This window comes from Mus caroli, unplaced genomic scaffold (genome assembly GCF_978045245.1).
Source record: "Mus caroli unplaced genomic scaffold, Mus_caroli_1 scaffold_7, whole genome shotgun sequence".
In the NCBI taxonomy this organism is placed as follows: Eukaryota; Metazoa; Chordata; class Mammalia; order Rodentia; family Muridae; genus Mus; species Mus caroli.
Window position 1 is genome coordinate 91546120 of NW_028227262.1, and position 17641 is coordinate 91563760.

Genomic DNA, 17641 nt, shown 5'->3' on the forward strand with positions numbered 1-17641 from the left:
AGTTGAGAGTTTAACATCATCTGAAGGCTGCTAGAGGAAAAAGTGAAGCTGCTAGTGGCAGCTGGGGTGAAGATCTTAAGACATGTCCACAGTGAAACACATATTCCAACACAGCCATACCTTCCAGCAGTGTCACTCCCTGGGCTAAGCATATATAACAAACCATAACAGTGTGTATCTCCATCTGTCTGAGTCAGGTGCTGAGTAGAGCCTCTCAGAAGAGTTTATGCTGGCCTCCTGTCTGCAAGTATAATAGAGTATTATTAATACTGTCAGTGGTTGGAGATTTCCCAGGGATGCATCTCTAGTTGGACTGCTTATTGCTTGTCCATTTCCTCAGTCCTTGCTCCATCTTTATCCCTGTATTGCTTTAAGACCAGACAGATTTTGGTTGAAAGCTTGAAACATGAAACCTTTCATGTCCCCACTCTTAGGTACCTCAGTTAAGATAACCCACATTGAAGCCACATACGCCATTACAAGATGGCACTGGCTACTGCTGGCCACCACCCATAAGTTTGGGTAAACAACCAATGTACGAGTGTGCAGCAGAGTTTTTTGCTGAGTCACTGCCAGGCCCGAGGCATGCAAATGAGGTACTGAAAGCATAACCAATCGGGTGTAGACACACCTCTCCTAGGCCTATATAAGCAGCACCAGTTCTGGGGCTCAGGGTCTTTTCGCCTCTGCAATCAAGCTCTCCCAATAAATGTGTGCAGAAGGAAAAAAAAAAAAAAAAGATAACCCACATTGACTCTTGAGAGCTTCCCCCATCCCAGGTCTCTCAGGTTCCAAGAGATTCCTCCTAACTTACCCCCTCAAGACAGCTACATATTTCCATTCTTTCTCCATCTTTTTGGCACAGTACCCTGTCTTTGACCTGACACCTGATCCTGACCCCACATTTCCCTTTCTATTCATGCTCCCATGCAATTTTCTTCCTCCCTTTGCCTCCTATGATTATTTTGTTCTGCCTTCTAATAGAGCTTCAAGCATGCTCACTTGGGCCTTCCTTCTTGTTTAATTTCTTTGGGTCTCTGGGGTGTAAGATGGGCACTCTGTACTATATGACTAATATCAGTTCATCAGTGAGCACTACCATATATGCCCCTTTGTATCTGGGTTATCTCACGCAGGATATTTTCTAGTTCCATCTATTTTTTCTGCAAAATTCATGCTGTCCTTGTTTTTAATAGCTAAGGGTTATTCAATTGTGAATAATATTTTCTGTATCAATTCTTAGGTTGGTGGACATCTGGGTTGCTTTAAACTCATGGCTATTTTTAATAAAGTTGCCATGAACATATTGGAGCATGTGTCCTTGTGGTATCGTTGAATTTATTTTCGTTATCTGTCCAGGAGCTGTATAACTGGGTTTTCAGCTAGAACTATTTCCAATTTTCTGAGGAACTGACAGATTGATTTCCTGAGTGGATGTACCAGTTTGAAGTCCCACCAGCAATGGAGGAATATTTCCTTCCACTCTCCATATCCTCACCAGCATGTGCTATCCCTTGAGTTTTGTCCTTAAACATTCTGATTGGCATAAGGTGAAATGTCAGGGTTGTTTTGGTTTGCATTTCCCTGATAACTAAGGACATTGAAAATTTCTTCAAATTATTCTTTACCATTTGAGATGGCTCTGTGGAAAATTCCTGTTTAGCTCTGTACCTTATTTATTCATTGGGTTATTTAGGTCATTGGTGTCCAACTCCTTGAGTTCTTTATAAAGTATTAGCCTAGCCCTTAGTCACATATAGGGTTAGTGAAGATCTTTGCCAATTGGTAGACTGTCATTTTGTAGGACTCACCCAGTCCTTTAACTTACAAAAGCTTTTCAGTTTTATGAGGTCCCATTTATCAATTGTTTATCTTAGAGCCTGTTCTGCCCAGGGAAGTTGTCTCCTGTACCAATACAGTCAAAACTCTTCCCCACTTTTTCTCCTATTAGATTTAGTGTATCCATTTTTATATTGCCCAGGGGATGAATCTCAAGTTGGACTGGTTATTGGACTCAAGTTTTGTGCAGGATGATGAATATAGATACATTACATTCTTCTACATGCAGCCATTCAGTTAGACCAGCATCATTTGTTGAAGATGTTCCCCCCCCCCCCCCCATTGTATGGTTTTCGAGTTCGTTGACAAAAATCAAGTGTCCATATGTGTGTGTATTTATTTCTGCCTGTGATTCAATTCCATTGATCAATGTGTCTCTTTTTATACCAATACCATGCAGTTTTATAAGTATTGCTTTGTAGTATGGCTTGAGATAAACTGTGGTGATACCTGCTGAAATATTTTTTATGATTTAGAATTGCTTTACCTATTCTGGATTTTTTTGGTCCATATTTAGGAGAGAATTGTTTTTTCAAGCTATGGAAAAATGTGTTGAAATTTTTATTGGAATTGCATTGAATCAATAGGTTGCTTTTTGTAAGATGTGCATTTTTACTATGATAATCCTACCAACCCATGAACATGGGAAATCTTTCCATCTTCTGATATCTTATTCATTTTCTTTCTTCAGAGACTTGAAGTTTTGTCATACATGTTTAGTTAGAGTTACACCAAATAATTTCATATTATTTGTGTTCACTGTGAAGGGTGTTGTTTTCCCTTTTTTTCCTCAGCCTCCATATCATTTACATAAAGGAGAGCAAGTAATTTCTTCAAATTAATTTTATATTTAGCCACTTTGCTCAAGTTGTTTATCACCTGTAGGAGTGCTCTGGTAGTATTTTGTAGATTAGTTATGTGTATTATGTTTCATCTGTGAATGGTGAAGCCTTGAATTCTTTCTTTCCTATTTGAATCCTCTTGATTTCCTTTTGTTGACTGTTTCCTATTACTAGAACTTCAAGTATAATATTGATTAGATAGGGAGAGGATTTTGTTTTGTTTAGTCGTGTGCCTTGAATCCTTCATCTTTCTAATACTTTTAAAATGTAAGAGTGTTTGATCTTGTTGAAGTAATTTTCAGTATCTAAAGGGATGATCATGGAAATTTTTTGAAATTTGTTTATATAAAAGATTATGTTTATAGATTTTCATAAATTGAAGAATCCTTGCATCCCAGAAATGAAGCTTACTTGATCACTGTGAATGAGATTTTTGATGTGTTCTTGAATTCAGTTTGCTTAAATTTTATTGAATATTTTTGTGTTGACGTTCATTATCAGAATTGGTCTGAAATTCTGTGTCTTTGTTGAGTCTTTGTGTGCTTAGGTATCAAGGTGACAGTGTCACCATAGAATGAATTAGGTAATGCTCCTTCTGTTTCTTTTTTGTGGAATAGTTTGAGGAGTATGGGTATTAGCACTTCTTTGAAGGTCTTGTTTAATTCAGAACTAAAACCATCTGAACCTAGTTTGGGAGGATTTTAATGACAGTGTCTATTTGCTTAAGGATTATAGGACTGTAAATATATTTACTTGATCCTGATTTAACTTTTGAAAATGGAATTTGCCTAGAAAATGATTGATTTCATTTAGATATTCTAGTACAGGCTTTTGAATTAAGACCACAGTTTCTGTTGTTATATCTCCATTTTCATTTCCAATATTATTAATTTGTTTACTATCTCTGTGCCTTTTAGTTTGCCTAAGCATTTGTCTATCCTGTTGATAGTCTCAAAACAACAACAACAACAAAAACAAAAAACCAAAACCAGCAATTGATTTCATTGATTCTTTGTATTGTTCTCTTTGTGTTTGATCGATTTCAGCCCTGAGTTTGACTATTCCCTGCAATCTACTCCCCTTGGGTATATTTGTTTCTTTTTGTTCTAGAGCTTTTAGGTGTGCTGTTAAGTGGCAAGAATGAGATTTCTTCAATTTCTTTAAGAAGGCACTTAGTACTATAAACTTTCCTCTTATCACTGCTTTCATTGTGTCCCACAAGTCAGGTATGCTGTGCCTTCATTTTTACTGAATTTGTGAAAGTCTTTAATTTCTTACTTCCTTTCTCCTCTGAATACATGATCATTAAGTAGAGAGTTATTAAGTTTCCGTGAGAATGTGGTCTTTCTTTGCTTCTGTTGTTGTTAAAGTCCCACCTTAGTCCATGGTGATCTAATAAGATGCAGGGCTTATTCAATCTTCTTGTATCTCTTGAGGCTTGCTTTGTAATATGATCAATGTTGGACAAGTTCCATATGGTGATTAAAAGAAGGTATATTCTTTTAATTTGTGGTGAAAGTTTCTTTAGATATCTTTTCAAACCATTTAGTTCATAATTTGTTGTTTTTATGCTTTCTTTGTGTAGTTTTTGTTTCAATGACTTGTCCATTGATGAGAGTGGGGTGTTGAAGTCCTCTACTCTTATTTTGTGTTGTTCAATGTGTGATTTGAGATTGAGTAATATTTCTTTTATGAATGTGTTTGTACTTTCATTTGGGCATGAATATTCATAATTGACTTGGTGGGTTTTTCCTTTGGTGAGTATGAAGTGTACTTCTCCATCTCTTTTGATTGGAAATCTATTTTATTAGATATTAGAATGGTTAATCCAGCTTGCTTCTTGAGTATATTTGCTTCAAAAAATTTTTAGGCCCTTTACTCTGAGGTGGTGTTTATTTTTGTTGCTGTGACATGTTTCTTATATGCAACAGAATGAAAAATCCTATTTACTTTATGCACCCAATCTGTTAGCCTATGGCTTTTTATTGGTGAATTGAATCAGTTGATGTTGAGAGATATTAAGGACAAACGCTTGTTAGTTTCTGTTATTTTGATGTTAGTGCTGAGTGTGTACGTGTGTGTGTGTGTGTGTGTCTGTGTGTGTCTGTGTCTGTGTGTGTGTGTGTGTGTGTGTGTGTGTGTGTGTGTTTCATTCTCTTCTTTGGTTTTGCTATAAGTTGTTTAATTTCTTCTGTTTCTTGGGTGTAGCTACCCTGCTTCTTTTGGAGTTTTCCTTCTGGTATCCTCTGTAGGGCTGGATTACTAGGACAATATTGTTTAAATTTGATTTTATCATGGGAATAACTTGGTGTTTCTATCTATAGTGTTTGAGAGTTTTGTTGAGTATAGTAATCTGTGCTGGCATCTGTGGTCTCAATGGCTTTGAAAAACATCTGTCCAGGATCTTCTGGGTTTTAGAGTCTCTGTTGAGAAGTCATGTATAACTCTTACAGGTCTGAGTTTATATGATGCAAGGCCTTCTCCCCTTACAGCTTTTAATATTCTTTCTTCTTCTCTATATTTAGTATTTTGAGTAGTATGTGGTGGGAAGATTATCTTTTCTAGTCTGTCTATTTGTTTTTCTGTAAGCTTATTGTATATTTATGGCCATCTTTGTTTTTAGGTTAGGGAAGAAAAATTTAGGTTAGGTAGAAAGTAGGCTTCTTATATAATTTTGTTGAAGATATTTTCTAGACTTTTGAAATGTGACTCTTTTCCCTCCTCTATTCTTCTTATACATGCTTAGGTATGGCCTTTTTATAGTGTCACAAATTTCCTGGATGTTTTTCCTTAGAAACTTTATACATTTTGTATTTTCTTTGACTCATGTATCAATTTCTTCTATGATATCTTTTATATTTAAGAGTCTTGCTTCCATCTCTTGCATTCTGTTGATGATGCTTGTGTCTGTAGTTCCTGTTCTCTCCCTAGGTTTTCTATCTTCAGGATCAACCCCATTTTTGTTTTCTTTATTGCTTTTAATTCCAGCTTTACATCTTGTACAACTTTATTCATTTTGTTCACATATTTAATTGTATTTTAAAAGATCAAAATTTCAAATGAGAGCACATGCTAGCTATGATATGGAGCTAGACTCCTCCATTGCTGGTAAGAGAACATACTTGTACAACCACTTAGGAAATCAATTTGGTGTTTGCACTGGCTGCTTTTGTGTGTCAACTTGACACAGGCTGGAGTTATCACAGAGAAAGGAATTTCAGGTGAGGAAATGCCTTCATGAGATCTAGCTATAAGGCATTTTCTCAATTGGCGATCAAGGGATGAGGGCCACCATTGTGGGTGGTGCCATCCCTGGGCTGGTAGTCTTGGGTTCTATAAGAGAACAAGCTGAACAAGCCAGGGGAAGCAAGCCAGTTAGGAACATCCCTCCATGGCCTCTGCATCAGCTCCTGCTTTCTGATCTGCTTGAGTTCCAGACCTGATTTCCTTTGGTGATGAACAGCAACAGGTAAGTGTAAGCTGAATAAACCCTTTCCTCCCCAACTTGCTTCTTGGTCATGATGTTTGTGCGGGAACAGAAACCCTGAGTAAGACATTGCTTTTTTTTTTCTTCTTCAGAAAACTAGGAATAGTATTAACTCAAGACCCAGATATACCACTTCTGGGCATATACCTAAAAGATGTTCCAATATCCCACAAAAGACACTTGCTCAACTCTGTCACACCAACTTTATTTGTAATAGCTAGAAACTTGAAACAGCCTAGATATTCCTCAACTGAAAAATTGATAAAGAAAATATGATACATCTTCACAATGAAATACTTACTATTCAGCTATTAAAAACAAAGATGTTGTGAATTTTTCAGGAAAATGTATGGATCTTTAGAATATCATTATGAGTGAGTTAACCCAGTCCCAAAAAGTATGCAGGGTATGTATTCATTTATAAGTGGATATTAGCAATAAAATATAGCATGCGTGTGCTACACTCCACAAACTCAAGGAGGCTGGAGAGGAAGGGGGGCACAAGCAAGGATGCTTGAGCCTCATTTGAAAGAGGGAATGGAAAAATCATAGAAGGCAGATGAAGGAAGAAACTGTGTGAGAGAGGAGATCAGGACATGGGGGTCTTTCAGGGTCAGGTATGGTGAGGGGCAAGGGTTATAACCAGATGACCATAAGAATACATGGAAATCTGCAAACAACAGGAGAGGGACAGGCAGAGTTAGGGGGCATATTCAGAAAGAGATGGAGACCTGAGATTGGGAAGGCACTGACAATTAATGGTGGGGTCCTTATCAGTGTCTCACAGCACTGGGGATGTGGAACACTTGGAGGCTGGCCCCTGTGGCCAGCAAGAACCCCAGTGGAGCCATCAGGACACCAACCTAACCCAAAACTTTAGACCCCAAATTTATTCCATCTATAAGAAATACAGGGGTGATGGATGAAGCAGAAACTGAGGGAATAGCCAGCCAATAAATAGACCAACTTGATACCCATCCCATAGGCAAGCACCAAACTCTGACACTATTAATAGTACTCTGTTATGCTTGGAACAGGAATATAGCATGGGTTTCCACTAAGAGGCTTTACCCAGCAGCTGACTCAGACAGATGCAGGTACCTACATCCAAACTGTGGATGGAGCTTGGGAACAGTTATAGAAGAATAGGAGAAAGGATTGCTGCTCCAGAAGGGATAAGAACTCCACAGGAAGACCAACAGAGTCAACTAACCTGGACCATTGAGTCTTGCAGAAACTGAGCTTCCTACCAAAGAATGTACTTGGGCTGCATGTAGGCCTCCCCACACATATGTAACAGATGTACAGCTTGAACTTCATATGGGTACCAAAGAATTAGAGTGGCTGCTATCCCAAAAGTTGTTGCCTATATGGGGAAATGCTGTTCTATCTGGGCTACCTCTCTTGCCTCAGTTGGAATGGAATCCCTTAACCTCACAGAAACTTGAAGTGCAAGTATTGGGTGATGCCTGGAGGGTACCCTCTCAGAGGAGAAGGGGAAACAGGTGTGGGGGAAGTATTATGGCAGGGGGTAACTGGAGAGGGGCACTGAGTCAGATGTAAAGTGAATATGTAAAAAACAAAAACAAAATAAACACTAGTGGCATTTTGACTGCAAGGTTTTCAACACATTGATTACTCTCTTATCTGAACTTATTTGTAACAAAGGAGTTATTATAGGATAGGCATTCATCAAAAACTTCTGAACAGTCAGGATGACTGGATCATACGTCCATAACGTGACTGAGGTGGATGAGAGGATGAAGTCCACCCAGTACATGACCACAAAGAAAACTACTAGCAGCAAGATGGTCTGTGTGGCCCTTTTCTCAGGAGACTCTCTCAGATGGTTGATGCTATGAAATGCTTGCATTGCCTCTGATGTCTGAACAAGATAATCACCATGTATATACTTGTGATCAGCATAACTCCTACAAGAAACACATCTCTGATGGTTGTCACTGTTACAACCATTCCCCTGATGATGTAGTTCATTGGCAAGATTGAGCAGGACTTAGTGATCTTCATCTGCTTGGTCTCACTCACATTGGTAAAACCACCAGTATAGAAGATCAGGATACTACTAAGAGAAAAATTGAAAGACCAAATATAAAAGAAAGAAGCATTGACCATGTGTTTTCTTAGTTTATGTTTAAATTTTGCCAGCATAGAGGTACTCGGACTGATTGTGACAGCCTGGATCACACTCAAGAGGCAGGTGGTGCTGATAGAGAGGCCTCTCATCACCCTGTTTGTGTATAAAGTTGCCTTACATTTGATGTCATTCTCAACATTCAGTGACTCAAATATGTCTGTAAGCATGACGTTTCCTCCAGTGAGGATCATCAATATGTGAACGAAGGTCAGTTGACAGGAGATCAGGTCAATGAGCTTAGGTCTGTGACCTAGGATTATGAAAATATAAAAAACTAGAAGAAACATATTGGCTAGGAATCCAAGCCCAGCTTGAAAATAAAGTACATTCTCTAATGAGAACATAAGTGGAAAGTGTATTCATCTTAAGAGCATAGGGGAATCATATTCTTATTCCTGAAAAAAAAATAACAATACATGAAACTTGTGATTCACTGGACAGTATGTCTATATCATCACTCTATTTTCTATACTAACTCTTGATTAGCCTGTCTCTTTAACTTTTGGTTTTCCAGCATGTACATTATGGCCTACATGTCTAGATAATCTCCATGTATCTCCTATATAGAGAGAGTATTACAGATAATAAATGAATTCACAGTCATATCTGTACATAAAAGTTCTGTCTGATTTACCTGAGTCTTATGGCTTAAAAATAGCATACTATTGATATAATTTTCCTCATTTTATATTTTACACCTAAAACAGTACTGATGAGCACAGAATGTTAATCAGAATTGTACATCTGAACAAACATATGTCAGGATGGACAAAAATCACAAAATATATTTTAAAAAATCAGGTGATTATGTCTCATATTACAAATATTTACTATGTTCTATTTTGCAACTATCCTTGTTTTGACTCATAATTCTAATAGAATCACCATTTGTAATTCATGATAATCTTATTTTAATCAGCAAGAACTCTCTCCCCATTCATCTTTATTTATGTTTCTTTTTCTGTGAAGCTGTACATCCCTAGAATCTAGAACTGAAGACACAGAGTTGGAGACCATTATTGTACATCCTACACTCTGTTAATTGTATAGCTGTTATGGATAAATGTGGTCATAAATGGTTTCTAGTTCAGTTTCCATCCCATTCAAACCCTTTAGGAATCCCATTTCAGTATTAAAGAACTAACTCCCAGATATCAGGAGAAACACTATTTTTCTTTACTTTTTACTTAGGAAGGAACTAAACCACTGACAGTATGATTTCTTATGGCTTTTTAAGACATCTATTTTTTTTTAATTTTACCTAACTATATCATTCTCAGAATTTATCTTCCCCTCCCTTACCTAAAAAACCACCCAGTTTCTTATTACCCTCTCCAACAAATCGTGTTATGCTATGCCCTTTACCCTTAATCCTACCGTGTTCTATATTTATCTCCCTCTTCCTCCTCAGAGTAAGAACTAATTTTTCCATTTCTCTGATTAGAATATCCTGCTGTTCTGGTCTCTAATGCGCCCCTCCTCAACATGTATCTTGGTAATGATCCCATTTTACTTTCTTGATTTCTCTAGTATTTACATGCTATATAATCACATCTGAAGATGTCCACCTAGGAGCCTACAACAAGAGAGAGCATTAGTTTGAAATGTAAGTACTAAACTCCAAAGAGGTCAATACAGCTTAGCAAAAATGGAGAAGGCATCACTATTAAGTTGACTCAGACCAAAAGACTAAGCAGTATCCAAGCAACTGTCTGAAGAGCTGTGTAATAAGAGATGAAGAGCTGCTTTCTGCATAGCTTTTTATTTTTCCAAGAAAATTCACTTTAGCCCTCCATAATGATAGTATTTGATTTTAAACTTCTATTATGAATTCATAGTGAACTTTGCATTCTACTTTGTGGAGATTAATATTCTAAGGAACATACAAATATACTAGATGAAAAGTAACATTTTCATTTTTAAGTTTTACCATGTTTAGTGATTAATGACCTAAAAGCAGTGTGAATACTCAGAACATACACTGTGTATGTGACTTCAAGTGACAAGATACATAGGATTGCCTGATATATTTTCCACTGCCAGCAACAAGAATGAATTTTTAGGAATCTTGGGATCTAAGCTAGTTCCATGGAAACTTTATACAGTATATAATGACAGCAAAACTAAATACTGGTCAGTTGTTGACAAGGTATCAATTCAGAGCTATTTTCTGATGCTCTTAGATAACTTAAAGGGATGAATTGTTCTTTGGAAATTAAGTTTATGGCAAATGTAACTGGAAGCACACAGATGCTGGTGAATATGACCATCTCACACTTACCAGCGAGTTCCCCTGAGATGATGCAGAGTAGCAGAAATGGGAAAGCAATCATATCCAGAATTTCGTAACAAGTTGTATGGCATGAGTTTTGGGAAGATTTGAAGATGTAGCCTGCAAATGTGTGTGAGTGTGTGAGTGTGTGTGTGTGTGTGTGTGTGTGTGTGTGTGTTTGTGAAATTATTGGCCTATTGGCCTACTGGGACTATGAATAGAGCAATGACATACTGTGGGCCATGGCTGATAGCATGAATATCTTTATATTAACTGAGTGAAAAATTGAGACTTATGTAAGATATGTTTGTGCAATAAAATGAACTTTTAAAAGATGGAGAATTTATTTCCCATTGACTTCATCACATACATGATTCCTGAATACATTACTAGTGCAGACATTTAATGTGATTTATTCAAAAGAAACTGAAAATTCTCTAATTATTGCAAATACAAACTCAAGTTTTTATCATTTGGTTTTTGTGGTGTAGTTACATGGTGGCCAGTGACTTAATGTCATTAACTGGCATAATTTGTTCCATTTCTTAATAATCAATTTCATCATTCTATATTATCAGTTTCAAGGTTAATTTTGTTATATTTCTTTGTGAGAGAGAGAGAGAGTTTAAGAAAAAGATATAAGATAATTTGCTAAACGCCTGAAACTCAAGAAGAATGAAGACCAAGGTGTGAACACTTTGCCCCTTCTTAGAATTGGGAACAAAACACCCATGGAAGGAGTTACAGAGACAAAGTTTGGAGCTGTGACGAAAGGATGGACCATCTAGAGACTGCCATATCCAGGGATCCATCCCATAATCAGCTTCCAAATGCTGACACCATTGCATACACTAGCAAGATTTTGCTGAAAGGACCCAGATATAGCTGTCTTTTGTGAGACTATGCCCGGGGCTAGCAAACACAGAAGTGGATTCTCACTGTCAGCTATTGGATGGATCACAGGGCCCCCAATGGAGGAGCTAGAGAAAGTACCCAAGGAGCTAAAGGGGTCTGCAACCCTATAGGTGGAACAACAATATGAACTAACAAGTACACCCCCCCCAGCTTGTGTCTCTAGCTGCATATGAATCAGAAGATGGCCTAGTTGGCCATCACTGGAAAGAGAGGCCCATTGGTCATGCAAACTTTACAAGCCTCAGTACAGAGGAACTACAGGGCCAAGAAGTGGGAGTGGGTGGGTGGGGGAGTGAGTGGGGGAGCGTGTGGGGAACTTTTGGAATAGCATTGGAAATGTAAATGAAATAAATACCCAATAAAAAATAATTTCAAATTGTTAAAAAAAAAAAAGAAAGAAAGAAAGAAAGAAAGAAAGAAAGAAAGAAAGAAAGAAAGAAAGAAAGAAAGAAAGAAAGAAAAGAAAAAGAGGGAAGGATCTGACAACCTGTACTTCAAATTGACTTCAGTCAAATGTACAATATTTGTGCCTTAGCCTAGAAAGTGCTGGGATATATGCTAAGATGGATAGATGCTAAGATAGGTAGATGCTAAGTACAGAAGCAGTTCATTAGTGGAATATAAAGTAAAGCCTTGTTGGTGGTTCGAAACTGAAAAGAGTGTCCTCAGTTTTTGTTGTGTCCCCTTCCCCTTTTTCCTTGTCTTTTAAAATTAAAGAAGTGTCAGACTCTCAAGCCAGTCAGCCTTACCAGCTCTGCACACATTGTCCTGTTGCTCACCTCTGAGGCAGGAACATGAGAGAAGAAGAATGTCTTTCTTTCTTTGTTTCTCTTTCTTTCTTTCTTTCTTTCTTTCTTTCTTTCTTTCTTTCTTTCTTTCTTTCTTTCTTTCTTTCTTTCTTCCTTCCTTCCTTCCTTCCTTCCTTCCTTCCTTCCTTCCTTCCTTCCTTCCTTTCTCTTTCTCTTTCTCTCTTTCTTTCTTTGACTAGAGAGCTGTTTTATAACATCTGAAAAAATCAGTCTGTCCTGAGTTTATCTGCCTATGCCACAGCTCTCCTGCTCCCCTCAGCAGGAGTTAGTTGTCCTGTCTCATTCTGCTCCCTGGACTGCACTGCTCTGCAGTGGCTTCCAATTGCCTGGTGAATTCTTCCTTAGCCTGGAGGTGTTTTAACTTCCAAGATTTTGAAAAACATAGACAGTTTGGGATAGAAAGATGGTACATATTTTAAAGCATTAGCTGCTCTTCCAAAACAACCTAGGTTCAATTCTCAACCCCCAGACAGCAGCTCATAAGTGTCTGTGACACAAGTTCCAGTAGACCTAACTCCCTCACACAAACAGACATGAATGACAAACATCAATGCACATTAAATCAAAAAAAAATGTACAATGATAGATTTTTCTTAAAGCCATACTTCTTTGTGGTACAGTTTTTGTGCTGTCAGCTACTATATTGTTACTTTGCTGACTAAATAAAATGAACTTACCAGCAGCCAATTAGCCAGGGGTTCTTTTATCCTTGGGCTGCAGAGCTCCAGTTAACACAGCTGCTCACTGGATATCTGCAGGTCTCTGTTCTCGATGACTTGCATCAAAGGCACAGGCACAGTCTTGGTGGTGTGCTTTCCCTTTTGCACTCTTATCTACTCTCTAAGCCCAGAGATTCCACTAGATGTAGCTTCTCAGACATGATGTCCTTATCTCAGGGGCAAAAGTAATTCAGGCCCTGAGAGGCCAAATCTACTCCCTCTTGGGACCCACCTCCATCTTACAAAAAAGAAAAAAAAAAGGAAACACAAGAAAGAGAGAGAGAGAGAGAGAGAGAGAGAGAGAGAGAGAGAGAGAGAGAGAGGGAGAGAGAAAGGAGGCAAGGAAGGAAGGAGGAAGGAAGGAAGGAAGGAAGGAAGGAAGGAAGGAAGGAAGGAAGGAAGGAAGGAAGGAAGGAAGGAAGGAAGGAAAGAAAAAAGAAAAAATGCCTGACAACTTGACCTGCAGGAGAACTCAAGCTGTACCCACGTAGCAGGAAGGACCCTAACACTTGTCCTTGGCCAGAGTTACTCCCTAGCTACTTCCTAGCAACAGTTAAGCAAAGATTTTTCTGATTCTTTCAGATGTACTTTCAGACCGTTTGTGATTTAAGTTCTTGCTTCAGAGCAACCCCTTGTGGGCTTATAGTCATTCTATTATATGCTTGCCAGACTGGACACTCCCCTCCCTCATGCCCTCACTTGCTCCTATTTTCCTATAAAAACTTGTTCTGCTGAGGGTTTAAGGGTTTCCATCCTGTCCTGTCAGGACTGGGTTGGAGGAGAGCCCAAGCCTGAGGAGTTTATAATAAAGAGAACCTAATGCTTTTGCATTAGAAAAGACTCCTTGGTGGTGTTTTGGGGTTCAAGAACACTTCCTGGCACAACAGCCCCGAAGAGTGTAGGCCCTACAAGAGTGTGTCCTGTCAGGGTGCCAGGTTTCCTCTGCTCTCTATGGGAGCCATCCCCAGTTAGTATGGAGCCCTGAGCAGTGCCAGTCTGGGCATGAGCTGCTGATCACCTTTAGCAGTGATGTTCTTTCCTCCTGAGGTCAGTGAGGAAATGAAGGAAATGGTAGTGTTTTAGTCTTCCTGATTTTACATTCAGTTTTGATGCAGGGCTTTGATGGGCTTTGGAGCACATGTGGTAGCAGCAACTGCATTGAAATTCACATGATTTTCCTCATCAGAGTGTATCAAATAAGTATTCTGTAAAGCCATTCTGGATGGATATGGGCCAGTGTGCTCTGGGCTGATTATAGAACAGCATTCTGTGTTGGTCTCCATCAAAAATACTGTTCATTAGGTAGTATTAATTACCATCTGAAATAAATTACCATCTGAAATAAAGTAAAATTTCCTCATGTAAATTTATATTGGATTTTTAAAAACTTTAGGGCTCTATTTTTCTAAGTCATTAACTGTTCTTTTAAAAATGTATTTTATATCTATTTCTGTAACTTCATCAGAATAAACTATACTGAAAGCAAAAAACAGAAGTAGAAAGAAAGAAGGAAAATCCTGGAATCATAAGTGTGATAGGTGTATGCCACCACGCCTGCGTTCATTTTGATTTGAATCTTATATTCAATAGCAAAATATATTCAAGAAAAATAATAATGGTGTCTGTGATATTCACCACCTACACTTAAATTTACATTGCATTTCATTGTGAATAAGCAATTGCATTTGTAATTACTGAAGGAAAATTTATGCTATAAAATTATTAATTAATTTTATGCTATTGGAGAATTGAAAATAATTTTCTCACAGCTAGTGAAAAACTTACTATATATTATGTCAGTAGTAATGTTACAAGGTTCAATTTAGAAATTGTGAAATATTAAAATGGAATTTATTTTAATTGAAACACTCAAATATCTACAGCACATTATCAACTTTGTATTTTATAAGGATATTACATGTATTTAATAAGTGAGAAGTGATTTCCAGATACTTTTGAAATACCCAGAAAAGATCTACTTTATTAGAAATTATTGCAGTAGAATAAACAAATCTAAGTTTAAATAAACATATTATATAATGGTAACCATGTCTTATGTTTTCCTAGGCCATGGGTTGAAACTTTCCTAAAAATTACTAAGCATATGCAAACTTAACAAACCAGAAAATTACTGATAAACTCTAAATTAGTTAATATTTATTGTATATTCCTACCTTACACTTTATATAATTAAACACATACAGCAGGTTAACTAAAGAAAAGAAGAAAATATAAATTACAACTTGAATGTAACCTGATAGTATAAGTGCACTTGTGCACACCAACATAACTGTGTGTTTTGTTTTTCACACTCTTACGTATTTCAGGGTCTTGTTACAGGAGTGGAAAACTAACAGTGCTGGAAAGATCTAGGTGGAGTCATGACCTTAGAATTATTAGAGTACACTCTCAGGAGAATCCTATGTTCTATGTGCTGCTTAAAATGGTGCACTAGGAGTTACTTTTAAACATGCACATGAATGGATCCCTATTGTAAAAAGTGATGGGCTTCATGACATAGTCACCCATAATACCCATTGGTCACCTTCACTCTATTAACCTTTCCTTTCTCTCCATCATTACTAGGAACCTGCCCCCCTTCCGATAGCCTCCTTTGGTCATGTACATAATCAGAGATCAAAAGAAATGAAATCTATGTTCTTTTATAAATTATTACACTGGTACCTTTATGTCTACAAGCATCTGTTGAATGCTTATTATATAGTAGGTCTCAAAAAATAATATTCCAGGCAGTGGATTTTTTTAATCACTTTGTAGAGTAAAGTCTGCTTTATTCTAACACTAACTTAAAGCTCACTATAATGAAGAGGAAAAGAAACACTCACCAGGTTGTGCCTTTGACACGCATTTGTGTAGCATGAGTCCCTAAAACTAGTTATAAGGGAATAATGTCATCAGGTCATCTCCCTATAGTCCCATAATTATCATGTCATCTGGAAAAGGCAATTCTGACTTTGATATTGCTACCAAATGGTACCTTCAAATAGAAAAGTAAACTTTCCTAATTCCAGGACAACAGTGAATTAGGAACAGCTGAACTCTAGGTTTCCCATATGTGAGCTATTCTCTCCAGGCCATATGTGTCTATGTGGATCAACTGATCCCAGTCCTAAACAAAACAAGCATAACAATAATAATGATGTCCCCATTAAAAGAAGTAGGAAAACATTTTAGATTTCTCATGGTGTCCTTCCTGCTTCCCAAACCTCCATGGGTCCCCTCCGTACTTACTTGACAGAGGTTTCAGGGTTTCACCTAGAAATTAACAGCACTTTTGATAAAATTAGGAAGAAGTCACCTCCTCCAAATACACTTAGGAAAAGTAATAGTTCCTTACAGCACACAGAGGTGAGGCAATGTAATTCTTTTATCAGGAGAAACAGGACTGTTCATCTGGGATGTAGCTCCGTTGATAAGAGACCATGCCTAGAAAGTATTATAAATGTAAGACACCATGACACATGTCAAACCTTCAAGTTTAAGGCATAGGTGAGGGAAAATAATCCCAAGTCAATGGCAAATACAAGACCTTCAATAAGGTCATAGAAGAAAGCAACCCAAAGACACACCCATAAAACTCAAGAAGCACACAGAATACACAGAAAAGAGCAGAATCAGAAAAGAAAAAAAAATTCATGAATCTTATAAGTAAAACACTAAGTATTCAGAACTAAAAATTGGATTGAAAGCTCTAAGAGAAAAACTTCAAATGACAAATAAATAAAACCCATTAAATAAAAAAAAAATGAATTCCCCTGATAACAGGAAATGGTGGAGTAGGAACAGCTGATTTCTCAAGGTAACTTTTGTAAGGCTGAGAAGTCTGCTCAACACATTCCAAGTGCTAAATGACACCAATCTTAAAATAATATATCCAGCAAAAGTTGTGCTGTGATTAAAGGAAGAAGACCTAATTTACATGAGTTTCAGTAGCAGATAGAGATCTTTTCTGGAGCTTTATCAGGCACCTATAGGTGAATCACAATGGGAACCATTGAGATTTGGGACCAAGACTCTACCATCATTGGCAAATAGATAACCTCCCCTTAACACACAGCTCTGTACCCGTTATTGGATCTTAGAAGAAACCAAACATTTGACAGTGGGCCACCAGATTACCATGTGATTCTAGGTTCTGTTTAAACTGGGTATCATTTGACCAACCAAGTTATGAATTTGGGTTTGCACAATATCCATTAGTCTTCAAATTCATGTAGTGATTATGTGACAAGGCCTCAGCAAGTTCTGAGGGTACAACAAGTAATGAAAAATACCTATGACTCTACTTCTATTACATGGTCTTCAGTCACCAAGAATATACTGTGAGGATTGCATGGTGTGACCTATGATCAGATGATTGAAGAAAACAAGATTAGGGCCTTGGTTTACTGAGGGGTCTGTCCCCATGCAGATTCTGCCCAGAAGTATACAGCTATTGCATTACAACCTATCTCTTAGACAACCATGAAAGACATAAGTGAAGAAACTTATATAGAACTTCAGAGATTACAAATATATTTGACATGAAATTAGATGTGGACAGATGTGCAATTATTTACTGATTCATGGCTATAGGCAATAG

At 37.5% G+C, this 17641-nt stretch overlaps 1 pseudogene across 1 annotated transcript; it reads right to left on the minus strand.

The window, feature by feature from the left end:
• Positions 1-6515: 6515 nt before the first annotated feature.
• On the minus strand, positions 6516-15899 carry LOC147003974 (vomeronasal type-1 receptor 100-like; annotated as a pseudogene). Its single transcript, XR_015047515.1, has 2 exons — positions 15885-15899; positions 6516-8718 (listed from the first exon to the last, which is right to left on the minus strand). The product of XR_015047515.1 is annotated as a vomeronasal type-1 receptor 100-like (transcript).
• Between the last annotated feature and the right edge of the window lie 1742 nt (positions 15900-17641).